Source organism: Pipistrellus hanaki (assembly GCF_964339955.1).
Source record: "Pipistrellus hanaki genome assembly, chromosome: 1".
Taxonomy (NCBI): Eukaryota; Metazoa; Chordata; class Mammalia; order Chiroptera; family Vespertilionidae; genus Pipistrellus; species Pipistrellus hanaki.
In genome coordinates, this window is record NC_140503.1 from 178,993,484 (window position 1) to 179,009,718 (window position 16,235).

The following is a 16,235-nucleotide window of genomic DNA, read 5'->3' on the forward strand; positions in this document are numbered from 1 at the left end:
GTTTGGCTCAGTGGATAGAGCAACGGCCTGCCGACTGAAAGGTCCCGGGTTCGATTCTGGTCAAGGGCATGTACCTTGGTTTCGGGCACATTCCCAGTAGGGGTTGTGCAAGGGGCAACTGATCAATGATTCTCTCTCATCTATCTCTGTAAAAAATCAATAAATATATATTAAAAGTAAAAAAAAGAATCTGGTGAAAGCCAAGAACCTTTTGAAGGTGTTTCCTTACCCCATCCTCTTGTTCCCAGTACACACCATGATGTTCATTGTTCATTTTCTGGCCTGTTGGAAGTCCAAACCCTAAATTCCATAGTTGAAACCAAGCCTTTTTTTTAAAAAAAAAAAAAAAAAAAAAAAAAAAAAGCTGCTGATTTGAGACCCTTAACCTAGCTAGCAGGCACTTCTTAACCAAATTGAAGCTCAGTTAGAAGGTCATAAAAGTCTGATTTCAGTCAAGCAACTTATGATTAAGGGGCTTCTCTGAGCAAAGATAAGTTGGGGGCCAAGGAGGAAGAGGACGCCAATGAAAGGTAGCGCCTGCTCTCCGAGAGCTGACATCTAAAGTCAAAAACAAAACGATAAGAGGCCAGGCAAAAAAATGAAAGCATTATGTGCTTTCGTTGATAGAAAATGCAAACTAATTGATAGTAACACAAAGCAGATGAGTGGTTACCTGGGGAAGGGGAGCAGGAGGAAGAGGGTGGCAGGGTTCCCAAGGGCACAGGGAAATTTGGGGATGGTGGATATGTTCGCTATTGTGATTGTGATAACCATTTCTCATAAGTGAAAATTTATCAGGTTGTACGCTGTAGACACTGCAGCATTATATGCCGATTACACCCCAACAAACAATTCTTGAGCAATAGATCTTTTTTTAAACAATTTTTTTATTTTTTAAAATATATTTTTATTGATTTCAGCGGGAGGGAGAGGGAAAACGAGATAGAAATATCAGTGATGAGAGAGAATCATTGACTGGCTGTCTCTGGCAAGCCTCCGACTGGGGATCGAGCCCAAAACCGGGGCAGGTGCCCTTGACTGGAATCTAACCATGACCTCCTAATTCATAGGTCAACCACTGAGCTAATGCCAGCCATGCAAAAGGCCTTTTTTTAATCATTAAAAGCCTCTCTAAAAATCATCCTATGCAACATATGTACTGGAAAAAAAATGAGTATACCTGGAAGATATTAATTCAGTAAATAAAGTAGAGGAGCAGACCACCAGAATTGTGGATTTTTTGTAGAACTTGGAGGGTCCTAGGGATCATTTAACTCAGTTTTGAACCTGGGACTGGGTCCCACCGCAACCAATGAAATCAGAACCCCTGGGTTTGTAGCCTGACATTGTATTTTTGAAACTCTCCAAGTGATTCTGATGTAAAACCCAAACCCCTCCCTTCACAGGTGAGGATAGTGAGGCCCAGAGAGAGGAGGGGTCACTACCCTCTGGACCACACACCCCAGGGCCCAGGGAGGACAGCAAACAGGACCTCAGAGGAAGAAGGACCCCTGAGGCCATCGCTTCTGGGTCCTCAGAACCACACTTCCAGCTCTAGCTAGGATAAGGTATTCCGTGTGTTTCCAGCACATTCTTGGAACCCAGACAAGCTCTGGGCCGGTCAACAGGAGGCATTACTCAGAGCCGCATTATTTAAGGGTTGTGCTAGTGCATGAGGAGGGGTGGTGAGGAGGGATGTTTCAAAACTAAAGCTTCCTTTTGTTCCCCACATAATACCTGGTGTCAGCCAGAGGATCGTAATTACTAATAAGAACCGTGGCTGACGCACCGGGCGCTCTGCTCTGGCGGGCAGCCAAGCTGCTCTTTCAGGAACTAGCCTGAGTTCTCAGCATTGGGGCGAGTCTGTGGGGCATGACAGGGTCTTTTCAAAGCGACTTCCAGATCTCAACACAGGGCAGAAGCGTGAGTGGGTGAAGTTTGTTCTTGTGGCTTCTGTTCTTGTCTGCCCCTCACCTCAGCACCTGTGTGGGTGCAGTGGTGCCCACGGCCTAGGACATCTGGCCACGTTGTCCATGGTTTCCCATCTCTCCGCCAACCCAAGCGTGCCCAGTTCCCGGGGTGTAATATCCTCAATGCTTTACTTACTACTCATTTTGAAAAACTAATTAAAGTTTTAATGTTAATAGACAAGATTGCTTAATGAGTTATGTCTCTCCCTGGTTCCAGCAAGATAGCGCACCTGAGAGTTTTCTGAAATGTTAGATAAATGTAATTACCGTTTGGGACAATCAGGAAAATCAGAGTTTCAGGCAAAACTCGTAATCCCTACTAGTCAGAATTCCAAGCAACCTGCTGGGAGGAAGTATACCAAGATTGGGGGTTTTCAGCAGAATTCTTCAAACCACATCCCATAAGGAATTCCCTACAGACAGTGGGTCCTGAGAGATTTCTTTTTCCGAATTTTGTTTTGTTCTGTTTTGTTAAATGCATTCATCCTCATGGGAAGTGGCTGCATTTAATTTATCTTTCTGGGGGGGAATAGAGCGCCACCTTATGGTTACTAAAATGTCAAGAAATTCTTCTCACGGGGCTTTATTACTATTACCTGGTTTCTCCTTTGGAACAGAAAGCTGCCCTGGCAGAGCAGTTTTCCCTGCCTTAGTGACAAGGAACCCACTTCCTACAGTCTGGGGCAAGAAATCCCCTAAGTTCCCGTGATTGTGGGCCCGTCACAGCCCTTTCTCGCATTGGAGAGCTGAGACTGCTGCCGCTCCTGTTGGCAAGTGGCAGCCGCCTGTGGCACCGCCTGCCTCTGGGAGGGGCGTGGCCAGGTGTGTAATTAACCTCCCGGAGCTGAGGCTGAGTCTCAGGCTTCGGGAGCCCAGGGCAGCGGGCAGCCAGGCAGCCAGAGGAGAGGGCACCGTCTGGACGTGAGAGAGCAGCGAGGAGGAGGAGCTGGGAAGGTAAGCACCACCCTGAGCCCCAGGAGACAGGGACACGGGGAGACCGGGGACTCCACCTCTGGGGGAAAGGATTAGGCTGTTGGCGTCAGGTGATGGCCAACTCTGTTTGGAAGCCAAATGTTTCCTCTTTTTGCCAACGTGTCATTTAAAAATTGCTTTATTTAAAAAGTGAGTGATGGGTTTGCACAGAGGATAAGACAGGTTTGTGTAACGGTGACAGACTGTCTGCCAAGTTCTCTTAGTGTGGAATGGCTTAATTTACATAGACTTTTTTTTTTTTTTAAGGCCACGTCATAACCTAACCTGGGTACATGTTTAGAAAATGTTGATGGCTTCCTCAAATGTTTAAAGCGCCAAGTGAATGGGGTTGTGGATGGGGCTACGCAAAGACGAAAGTGTTAGCAGATGGGTGCGCTGTGGCCCAGAGTGATGTATAAAAGACTCACCTGCCCGTTTAAAAACCAACACCCGAGGATCCTGAGGCAGCCATCCTGCCTGCCGGCCTTGGGTGGGCTGGTGCAGAATAGCCTTGAGGCTGCAAATAAAAGGGATTCTCCTGATACACAGAGGTGGTGGTGGTGGTGGTGGTGCGGGGTGGTGAGGTTCTTCCTGGCCCTTGCTGCTTTGGCCACCTCTGCCTTCAGTGACCCTGGTGTGGACTTGTTATTCCAGCGCTATTGATTCTGAACACACTTGGGCTTGGGGTGTGTGAGTACATGAGCAAGCAGGTACAGGTCAGCCTGTCCTTTTTATTTGCTGGGAAAGGGCCTTCGTGGATCCTTAGGTTGAACACACCCTTCCACAGGACTCCGTGTAGATAAGTCCTGAGCAGAGTGTGGGGCTGGTGATCAGGAACCTGGGTTTTTTATTTTATTTTCTATTTTATTGATTTTTTTACAAAGAGGAAGAGAGAGGGATAGAGAGTCAGAAACATCGTTGAGAGAGAAAATCATCAATCAGCTGCCTCTTGCACACCCCCTACTGGGGAGGTGCCTGAAACCAAGGTACATGCTCTTGACGGGAATTGAACCTGGGACCTTTCAGTCCACAGGCCGACGCTCTACCCACTGAGCCAAACCAGTTTCGGCAGTAACCTGGGTTTTATTTGCATCTTTACCTCAGCTGTAATGGAGGCATAGCCCACGGATACAGACAGGAGAGTGGTTAAAGGCCTGGGAGGGTCGTGTATGGGGTGAGGGCATCAATGGGGGAGAAAAACATAAACAAATAAAACAGGAGGGAACCCAAAAGATCAGTTGTCCAGTGGATTTCTAATAACACCTTCTTTTATTCTCAAAAATGCATGGCCTAAGCAATGAACTATGTGGTCTCCTATGAATGTGGTTCATAAGACAGTAAAGTGAGTTGCTCTAAATGTTAGCATTTGTTGGTGGCTGAGCTGTGGACCGAGGCCTGCCCATGCCTCATTCTGGCCTCTGTGCCAAGTCACTCACGGCCACCATGACTCAGTTTCCTTATGGGAAGCTTTGTATCTGGCTTGCCCACACAGAAAGTTGGTGTGTTATAATGTCTTGACAAAAATAAGTTCAGTATAAATGCTGGGGGGGTTGTTCATCACAAGGCCAAGTTACTTCATTTGTTTCACGTTCTGAAAAGCCCAGTGATTGGTATTAGCTAATGGCCATGTTTGGATAGCAATAAAAACACCTTTAAAAGTAGAGGAGTTAATTTTTACCCATCCTCAAATAATTTCTTGTAATTTGCTTCCAGTAAGTTTGATAAAATGTTGACCAAACATTAAAACCCTGCCAGATCTTTCGGAACTGCCTTGTTCTTTTATGATAAAAACAAAGCTGCCCTGGCCAGTGTGGCTCAGTTGGTTGGTGTCGTCCCATGCATTGGAAGGTTGCAGTTAGATTCTGGGCCAGGACACGTACCTAGATTTGATCCCCAGTTCCAGTACCTGTGAAGGCAGCAATTGCTATATCTCTCTCACATCTATGTTTTTTTCTCTCTCTCTCAAAATCAATTAAAATAATAACAAATTTGCCGAAACCGGTTTGGCTCAGTGGTAGAGCACCGGTCTGCGAACTGAAAGGTCCCAGGTTTGATTCCGGTCAAGGGCATGTACATTGGTTGCAGGCACACCCCCGGGGGTGTGCAAGAGGCAGCTGGTCGATGTTTCTCTTTCATCAATGTTTCTAGCTCTCTATCTCTCTCCCTTCCTCTCTGTAAAAAATCAATAAAATATATTTTAAAAAATAAATAAAATAATAAAGTAAAATAATAGCAAATTTTTAATATACTTTTTTTATTGATTTCAGAGAGGAAGGGAGAGGGAGAGAGAGAGAGAGAAACATCAATGATGAGAGAGACTCATTGATCAGCTACCTCTTGCACGCCCCACACTGGGGATCAAGCCCATAATCCAGGTATGTGCCCTGACCCAGAATCGAACCATGACCTCCAGGTTCATAGGTCGGACCTCAACCACTGAGCCACGCCAGCCAGGCAATAAAATTTTAAAATTAAAAACAACCTAAGGCAGACAGCTACCAGTTCTAATCTCTTAGGGCATACTAGGCAGGAACTAATGCCAGTCATTCTATCTAGACAGATTATGATTGAAATTTCCTAGAATTCTTAAAGACATGACAGATATGCTTAGTCTTTGTTGATATATTTTCATTTCTTTCCTGTGTGGTTTCTCCATAAGGAAATTTACATAAATGATATTTTTTAGCTTTATATTTCCTTAATCCTTTCCAAGTTTCTGGTCTACCAATGTCCAGGAGTGAAATCTATTTTGTTAAAAAAATAAATAAATAAATATTTTGAATATATATATTCAAATATATATATTTCACAGAGGTGAATGAATATATATATTTCACAGAGGAAGGATGAGGGAGGGATAGATAGGAACATCAACCATGAGAGGGAATCATTGGCTTACTCCTGCATGCCCCCTACTGGGGATTGAGCCTGCAACCTGGGCATGTGCCATTGATGGGAATAAAAACTGGGACCCTTCAGTCCATAGGCCGATGCTATATCCACTGAGCCAAACCAGCTAGGGCTGAAATCTGTTTTAGCAAAACTTTAATTCAGTAGCCTATGCCTGGGAGTGTTCCCACTTTATTGTGTATTCCTCACACACTGCCTGCGGAGTGACATAGCACTGTGTGGAGATGGCTAGCACTGGGGTTCATGAAGCAGGAGCATTGTACCTGATTCACATTCCACAACTTGAAAGGGTGGAGAGTCCTTGGAACTAGCTCAACAGGGCTCCTAGACGACTAAATAATAATAAAATCAAAACTGTAAGGAGCAGCAAGAGGACCTGATGTTATTTAACTTGGAGAAGATAAGGCGAGAAAGCTATTTGATGATGGTGTGGGAAAGTATGTAGGGTAGTCATGGAGGTCATTGGCCAGCTATCCACCTTGCCCTTTGAAGGGGGAAAAGAAGCTCAGCAGTTGGTGTAAGCTGCAGCATGAGGGTATTGAGTGAGCCATGACGTATCCCACATCATGCAAAAAAATACATTGGGAAGAATTATATAGTCAGGCTCCAAAAGATGGGGCAGAACAATTTTTTTAATTTTTAAAGTCTTTTTCTTTCTTTCTTTCTTTCTTTTGTCCTTAGGCTCATGTTGAGTTAACATATTCCTTAATTCATAATACACAAGACCATTTTTAAGTTTTACATCTCAATCTAATCCTTTGGCACTCTTCTATCTCTTTGGCTCTCTTTAAACTCAACACCATATATATATATATATATATATATATATATATATATATATATATATATATAAATTCTTTATTGTTTAAAGTTTTACATGAGTCTCCTTCTCCCCCTCCCCTGCCCCCCATTGATCTCTCCCCCACCACCCCTTCCCCTCAACACCATATTTTTAAGATCTATCTACATGGCCGGTTATATTTCTAATATTTCTAAAGAATTATGTCTAACTTCTTTTTAATAATCTGCTATTTATATACATTCTTTGCTTACTTAATACTCTAGTGTTGGACATTTCTGTTGTCTCCAATTCCCATAAATAATTCCATAATGAATAGTCTCATACATATATTCAATCACCCTTTAGATCTGGTTGTTGGGAGACAGGGGAAGGGAAGGAGTGGGCTAGATGGCCTATATTTTCTTTAAGCAATATGAAATATTAAATTGTCCTTGAGAAATGGAGACACATGACATCACAAGTCCTAGTCTAGTATTTCAAACATTTAGAAGTTTCTCTGGGTTCTTTGGGACTTTACTAGGACATTCATAGTGCGTGAAATAATTTTCTGCGATTGCCCTTCTTAATGTTATTTTCTTAAACTTGAGCTAATCAGCCAGGACAGGTTTGGCTCAGTGGATAGAGCGTCGGCCTGTGGACTGAAAGGTCCCAGGTTCGATTCCGGTCAAGGGCATGTACCTTGGTTGCGAGCACAACCCCAATAGGGGGTGTGCAAGAGGCAGCTGATCGATGATTCTCTGTCATCGATGTTCCTAACTCTCTATATATCTCTCTTCCTCTCTGTGAAAAACCAATAAAAATATATTTAAAAAAAAACAAACAAAAAAAAAAACCTTGAGCTAATCAGTTTTAGAAGCATTTTTATTTCTCCATATTGTTCTTTTTTTTTTTTTCCTTTTAAATGCATTTTTTATTGATTTTAGAGAGAGAGGAAAGGAGAGGGAGAGATAGAAACCTTGATGAGAGAGAAACACCAATGCCCCCCTGCATGCCTCCTGTTGGGGTTCGAGCCCACAACCCAGGCATGTGCCCTAACGGGGAATCAAACCGGGGACCTCTTGGTGCATGGGTCGATGCTCAACCACTGAGCCACACCAGCCAGGTGCTCCGTGTTGGTCTTTGATTACCTTGGCAAAGCAAATAAAATGTTCTAAGAAATCATATTAGTTATAAGGTTGAGTGGAAAGTTCTAAAATGTTCTCCCATTTTATTTTTTTTTTATTTTTTATTTTTTAAAATATATTTTATTGCTTTTTCACAGAGAGGAAGGGAGAGAGATAGCTAGAAACATCGATGAGAGTCATCGATCAGCTGCCTCTTGCTCGCCCCCTACTGGGGATGTGCCCGCAACTAAGGTACATGCCCTTGACTGGAATCGAACTTGGGACCCTTCAGTCCGCAGGCTGACACTCTACCACTGAGCCAAACCGGTTTCGGCTTCCCCATTTTAATGATTACAAAACCTGATGCCATTCGGTTGCCCAATATTATGTCCTGAGTCACTAGGAAAGCCGGATTAGAACCTTAGTAATGGTACTTTGTACTTACACAGTATTTATAATGTAAAGTGCTATTCATAACATAATCCATCTCATTGACCTCTACAGCAACCCTGTGAGACACGTGGAAGTAGGATTATAGTTTCACTTGTAGATGGAGAAATGAAGGTTCAAAGTAATTAAGTGAGTTGTCCAAAGTCACATGGAGATCAAAGCGATGTTGCCGGAAGGAGAATGAGGGTTTTCTAAGGCTCCATCCAGCCTCCTTCGGCAACATTATATTGGACGCTTAGGGAAACCATCTGCTGTAGGTTCAGAGCTATCCCCTGAGCTGGACTTCCCAGTGTATCTGTCCTTTTCAATGATTCTGTGATGTTCATGAGTAGGCTAGAGCCACACAGCCAATAACAAGTCAATCAGGCCCATATCACTGAGCCACATGGCAACAAACAGCATGTACGGTTGGACTTTGGCACAGCACGGGGTGCTACAAAGTACCAGGTGTGTATCATTTTATCCATTACCTAATTACAGTAATAAAATAAGCATGGTTGTTGGACCATAAAAAATAGTAATTGATTCAAGTATATTTGTGCAAAGAGATAATTCCATTTTTCTCAAAGAGCCTGAGGAAGTTATGCCTGCTTGCATTAGGCAGGTCGCAGTGACCTAGGAAAAGGCTGCCTAAATATCTACTGGCCGTGCACATGCAATACTGTCAAGGTCTCTAGCTGCTGTTTCTGACTAAGCAATGAGGGCCTGGGCAAACATATGGTAGAACACAGCATGCAAGAAAAAAAAGCATGATGACATGTCCCCAGACTTACAAATGAACAGCCCTTTTCTCTGGGAATGAATAATTTTCACAAAGAAACTCTATTTTAACATTCTAAAGTGACTGAATGGCTGCCGAGCATTATGACAATTCTGTATTCGATTTCTAAAATATCAGACTGATTTCTATCATCAGTATTTAAGTTTTTGAGCAGTCTTTCTCTTCTATGCAACAAATACATATATCTTCCTAGCCTACAGTCTGTGAATCTAATTAATCTAATTAATGCCTTCCTAAATAAAGTATAATTAGGAAGCTAAATGGGTGAGCAAAAATTAACAACACACTCTAAAACATAAAAGGAATATTTATCACTTGTCATTTTGACTTATTTGTGCCATTTTTTTTCTCTTCACAAACTGCTTAAAAAGTTGATCTTTTTGTTATTTGCTTCTAAGCTTAGTAATGCAAATTTCTTTTACTATGTTTAATTTTCTAAAAAAAAATACAAAAAAAAAATACGAGATCTCTGTCCCCTCCATAGGAAAAAAAAAAATCTTGCTGTCAAATTTGCTGTTGTGTTAGGGCATCAGATATTTTCAAAGAGGAGATCTGATCATTCAATGTACTACAGAAGTCTCACCTCTCCTGTATTATCCGGCTTGAAAAGCCCTGCGCACATGGGTGTGCTCCATGGAATTCTCTAGTACAAGCCGTTTTTGTTCCTTTGTTTACATTTGATCGTAGGATGGGACTGTGTTTGAGGTGTAATGGATATTCGCACTTTCTGAGCATCGGCACGGCCATGCTCACAATACCCGAAGCAGGCAGAGGCCCAAGCATTATTCATCCTACCAGACCAATTTCTGCCCTGCGTATTCAAACTGCAATAAAAGCGAAAGGTCAGGAAACTGGAAGCCATCCTGTATCCTCCTTACTTGTAACCACACAGAGTTGCAACAACAGGCTTTCTTAAGAGTAAAAAAAAGAACCTGTTACTGTGGTTTTATTCTTTAAGATCCCAACAGACCTGCACCTTACTAATCTGTAGCAGCATGACAGATGCCTAAAGTCAACAGGAACACTTCTATCTTTCTTTCTTTCTTTTTTAAAAAAATATATATTTTATTGAGTTTTTACAGAGAGGAAGGGAGAGGGATAGAGAGTTAGAAACATCAATGAGAGAGAAACGTCGATCAGCGGCCTCCTGCACACCTCCCATCGGGGATGTGCCCGCAACCAAGTTACATGCCCCTGACCGGAATCGAACCTGGGACCCCCCAGTGTGCAAGCCGACGCTGTATCCAGTGAGCCAAACCAGTTTCGGCCACTTCTAACTTTCTACACCTAAGCAACAAATTTAACATTTTACCTGTGATAAGGGGACCAGATGTCCAGGTCTGCCTAGGACACTTGTGATGTGTGCCTGGTTTCTTGGTGTAACTACCCATAGCACCTCTTTTAAACTTAAATGTTTCACGTTGGATGGCAAATTGTATGTCATGTTAATTTAACAGGCAGACTGAATACTAAAAAGCACGTTGGTTGAAAATGTATCATGGGCTCTTTAGTTGTCCTTTGAAGTAGAAAGTCGGTACAAAGCGTTTGGCAAATCAGGGTCACGGCTTAGACTGGACCCATGTCCTCCCATTTCTCGGGCCAATGACATCAGTAAACGTTGATGAGGAATAACACGATAAATTAAAACGCAGCCATTCTGATCATAAGCATTTTAGAGGAAAAATAACCTCAGAAGTCATCTGGCCCAATATCTTCACTTTTTTCTTTTTTATTGATTAAGGTATTACATATGCGTCCTTATCCTCCCATCTTCAATTTCTGAAGGAAGAAATAATATAACATTCTGGAAATGTCTGTATCACTTTAGTTTTCTAGGCGGTTTCATGAGCACAGTCTCACCAGACCACAACTGCAGTAAACAGGCAAGGAAGGAAGTTCTCAGCCACGTTTTACAGAGAAGAGAAATACATTTCAAATAAGCTTAACAACCACAGCCATGGATGTGTGACTTTTAAGCAGAGGTGTTAAAATTGAAATACAGGTCCGACTCCTTGCCTAGTGCTTTTCTACTACTCCATGCCAGTGTAATGGTTTCATTTAGTATTGGAACTTAAAATGTATCCTCTTTCGCTCTGCCAGCGTAGCTCCGTGGTTGAGCACTGACCCAAAAATCAAGACATCTGGGTTTGATTCCAGGTCGGGCACATGCCTGGGTTGCTGGCTCGATTCCCAGATGGGGGTGTGTAGGAGGCAGCCAAACAATGACATTTCTAGCTCATTAATGTTTCCATCTTTCTTTCCCTTCCTCTCTCTCTCTAAAAATCAATAAAAACATATTTAAAAATAAATAAAATAAAATGTATCTTCCACATACACTTTACCCATTAAAGATATACAAACATCCCCTCTGTAACTAATACTGTATATTCAAAAACATTTTCCTTCTGCTTCCCTCTTAGTCTTCCCACCTACAGAGAGCTCTGGCCAGCAACTAAATTGTTCTTATCTGGCAGCGCTGCTTGGTGGCTGGCTGGGGAAGTGCGACACATAAAATCTCTTACTCCTTGTCCCTTGGGTGGAAGGATGAGGAGAGGACCATGCAAAGCAATCTCTGGCTTCCTCTTGATGGTTCACTGATTCTGTCTCAAACACCCTGCTGCTCACATCCATACTTTTCAACATTCAACTTCCTCTCTCCCCCTCTTCATTTCATCGATGACACAAATGCAGCTCTGATTATTATGTGTTTATACGATAAAGGAAAGTCATACTTTTTGCAATGAAAATAAAGTTCAATCTACAATCAATAAGCATTCAATGGACACCCTACAATGTGTGCTGTAATCCTCTCTAAGATCATCAGAAGTCCCCTGAAAACCTCTTCAATATCTGCACCAAAACCTCCTTTCTCTAAGCCAAATTTTAACTAAAACTGCCTTTTCTTCAGCATTTGCTTTCAAAAATGAAATGAATTCTTATTAAATTTCACTAGGATATTTTAACAGAATTATTTTCTACCTCCCTTCCCTCCACCCATTCCTACCCCCAGTAACAAATATGTAACATTTTAGTTACATTCTTTCTTGTGGGTCAGCCTTGGAGTCTACCTAGAATTTATAATGTTCTTTCCAGATAAAACTTTTTCTGACTTCCAAACCATTGTCATAGAGGTAGACCTTTGGAAAAGCAACTTGCTTAAAATATAGATATCTTTTCTAAGGAAATCATGGAAATGAGATTTGTCCTCTTTCATTAGCCCATTTATTTCTAAGGAGGTAGATTAATACTCTACTTTATCACGGCACATTCAAAAAGGAAGCCTAAAGTTTGATTATTATCTTTCACCACTTCCTTTTGTTTCCATATATAAAACTTTGGATTAGAACATGAGTTATCAATAATAATAATAAAAAAAACTCAGTGTGTATACAAATAATTTTATGTCCGGGATTAATTATTGACTCACTGCTGGTAGTCATTCACAGACACTCTCCCTTCCAATAGCTGCCATAATATCTTGCTATTTTCTATAAGTGGCCATAGAGAATCCGGGCCACCGAGGGACTTGTTGCAACCACAGTTTTAGTAAGTTCCTTCATCAACTCAACCAGACTCTGTACATCTAGGGATTAAGTAGAAGAAATAGTCATTAAGATCCATCTGGTCTGGTTGAAGCCCAGCTTTCTATTCTATTCTGTTGGATGCAGTAACTTTTTCTCATTTGCATACTATATTATTAACATAATGTCACCTTTCAACTATGTCTGTGCCAATTACAGACAAGCCAGTGGGGAAGAAGAGCCAGTCAGGCTAGTGGTGCTGGTGACATTAACTGAGTCACTGGCTTGTCCATTGATCAGGGTCAGAGATGTCTGGTCACCAGCCATGAGAAACATGCCATAGGGAAGGAGACGCTGCTCCCAGGCTAACCCCATATTTAACAAGTCTGAGCCAGAGCAGACACAGGACACCACATTGCTTTACTGTCCCTCTTTCCACAACCACCCATGAAGGCTTTTCTGTCTGCATAACTGCTCAATACAAGGAAGAAATACAGAGTAGTGGTTAATAACATGGATGCAGGAGTTAGACCTGCTGGGCTTAAACCCCTGCTCTGCTCCTCATTGGATTTGTATTGGGGAAAAGCTTATATACATCCCCTTGGGGGAGTTATATACATTTGCATCTACATCAGTTTCCATATGTGTAAAATGGAGCCATTAAGAGGGCCTATTTCTCGGATGATTGAGTTAATGCATTTAAGACATTTAGGACCGTACCTGGTGCATAGTAATCACTCAACACATATTTTGTTGTTGTTATAACAGGGGCGAGGTTTCTGTCTGCAGTTCAAAAATATGAGTCAGCTCCGTACTGTTTGGGGCAGTGAGGACCAAGAGATATTAGAAGGTTGGAAAGTTATTCTCTCCGATGTTGTGTTTTGGTTTTGAACATGGCCAGTCCTAGCTGTTGAAAACACAGAGCAGTGTCTTCCTAACTTATGTTCTAAACCAAGTCATGCCAGATGGCATCATAGAAATTCAGTTTAACAGACATTTAATAAATACCTATTATGTGCCAGGTACTTCTAAGGAAAGCAGGAGAGATTTAAATGTATAAGAGATGACATATCCACCACAGAATATAATTTAGTAGGGCAAACAGGCCCATGAACAAATTATTTCAAAAACAATTTCCATTGGGTCATTATTCTCATAGGACAAGACGACCTAGAAAAATCTGCTCACCAGTTCATAGTATATTTGTTCCTGCTTGTTTTTAACTTTCTCACTACTCATCTTCTTTCCTATTAATGTTTCCTCATTAGTAGATAAAAGAATAAATTGGGGAGTGAAGTATAGGAATGAGCAAAGAAATCATTAAATTGGTGAAAATACCAATAATTAAGTTGAAATCAATATACGATGTGGAAGTGCCAATGGGAACACATGCTTAAGATATGACCCTGCCCCCACTTGGTTAGTCTTCAGAGCTTCCACCCAGGGAAATATCTTCTCATGAAGCAATATAGACAGCATTTCATTTTTTTTTAAAGATTCGGGTTTCAAATAGTGTGCTTTGCCAGCCCCGACAGCTTAAAAAGGGGACTGTTCCCCAGAAAGAGTGAAACTTAAAAGCTGTTCTGGCCAGTTTGCCACCCAAGAGATGCCCCACTGAATGCTCGGATCACACTCATTTAAAGAACAGTATCACCGAAACCGGTTTGACTCAGTGGATAGAGTGTCAGCCTGCAGATTGAAAGGTCCCAGGTTCGATTCCGGTCAAGGGCATGTACCTTGTTTGCGGGCACATCCCCAGTAGTGGGTGCCACCGCAAGAGGCAGCTGATGGATGGCTCTCTCTCATCGATGTTTCTAGCTTTCTATCCCTCTCTCTTCCTCTCTGTAAAAACTCAATAAAATATATACTAAAAAACAAACAAACAAAAAAATCAGTATCTTCTGTAAGCAGGCACCTCACATTTTAGAAGCACTGTCCCTATAACTACATATGAACTTTTGCTCCATTAACTTAAATTTCAGTTTGCTCTTAATTCTGCTGGGCTTCCTGAAATGGGGGTGGGGGTGGGGGTGGGAGGAGGGAGAATCTAGAAATGAGGAAAGCAAATCCAAAGAGGAGGGCCAGGAAAGCAGTAAGCTGAATTAGCAACAACACAGAGCAGATACAGATGTGCACATCAGACATGCAGAACTCCAAAGAAAAGAAGGCAGCACTTCCTATTTGTGAGCCTTGGATTAACTATGAAGCAATGCAATCCCAGAGCAGGGATGAGACATCGAAAAATCAAACCTCATGATTTCTTTGCCTGACAAAACTTGGGGGAATAAGACTACGTGGAATGAGATGGTCCCTGGCGACCGGTTGGAATGGCATGAATTCGAGTATGCGTTGGCATCTCCGTCTTCCTGCCTCCCTGAGTCAAGTGCAGCATGTTCTGGGAGAATTCTGTGCTTGTCAGTGAGCTGGCGGGTGGTTCTTAGCTTTTTACACTGAGCTCTTAACCTTTTATGCTGGGTCAAACGTTAAGAGCTCAGCTCTTACTGGACAGACTTGAACCAACCCCCCCAGTTTATCTGCACCTCCAAAAATGGAGTCAGGAAAAACTCGAAAGGGGTGATTCCATCGTCTCTGTTGCCGTGGTGGGAAGTAGACACTAGGGCTTTCCAGGGAATGTGTGGAGGTCAGTGAGAAGGCTGCAGCCGCAGCAACGGGAATGAGGCTGGAGAGACCACAGCGGGACTGGCCCACACAAGAAAGATGGACTCCCGATCCAATTCTTCACTAAAAGTGACCACGACTAAAATTAGAGCTCAGTGGTCCAAATCAGAGATTCAGAGATATCTTAGGATTTCTGGCATCAGTAGAGCATGAGGAGAATATACAGTATTTTGTGGGTCTAAATAGATCTGGATGCTATTGGCATCACAAACTGCCTTTACTGCTGTAGCCAAAAGAAAAGGTAGATGTCTGAGCCTTCTTCTGACCCTGTAGACAAGTGAGTTAACCTTTCCTGATTGCAAAACAGGGCTAATCCCATTCTACTTCCTAAGAAAGGACTGCGAGAGAAATGAAAAGAACTGGTATCTACCAGCTATTGACCTGTAGCTCAGCACCCCATGATCGTGGTATTGCAGTTCCAACACTTGAGCACATTATTCGATTTTACATGATTATACCCTGTTTTAAACTCACAGCCTCATAGTTTCTCTCTTTTATACTTCCTGTCTGTCCCAACATCTTTTTTCCTTCTTCATTCAATCATTTTAAATTCATCTCTGCAGTTTTTATTTAGAGACTTCAAGACTCACTTTTTTTTGAGAGGGCAATAATGGATATGGTTAACACAGTTTTAAAGTGCAGAATCCAGTTCTGACTCCTGTAGACGGGAAAAATTGTAACATTTTTAACATAATACAGACAAGGTCTGCTGTAATTAGTTTTCCATACATCTTTTGCATTGTTCTTGGTCACCAATGGAAATAATGAGCTAGCCTGGAGACAAAGTCTAAATTCTTTAAAAATACCTCAAGTCTCCTAGGCTGGGACAGGAAATACTCTTATAAGCAAACAGTAAACATTTGGGACCTTTTAGCCCCAAGAAGTTAAACAGGGTGAAAATATAAATAGCTTCAGGAAGGTTTAGATATTATTAATGGATAAAAAGAATACATAAAAATAATAGTACCCTGTGAGTACCCTGTGGTTAGAGCATTTGCCTACACACCAAAGGATCATGGGTAAGGGCGCACATACCTGGGTTGCAGG

General features: G+C 42.1%; 1 protein-coding gene across 2 annotated transcripts in view; it reads left to right on the top strand.

Annotated features, from left to right (window-relative positions):
• HOPX (HOP homeobox) overlaps nt 1-16,235 on the top strand; it is a 31,504-nt gene that overhangs the window by 1,605 nt on the left and 13,664 nt on the right. The window contains exon 1 of one of the 2 annotated variants that reach the window (XM_084899564.1): nt 2,570-2,924. The exons of the other annotated variant lie outside the window; for it this stretch is intronic. The gene's annotated coding sequence lies outside the window, so the exon portion shown is untranslated. Of the gene's footprint in view, nt 1-2,569; nt 2,925-16,235 lie in introns of those variants that run through there. 2 annotated transcript variants of the gene reach the window in all.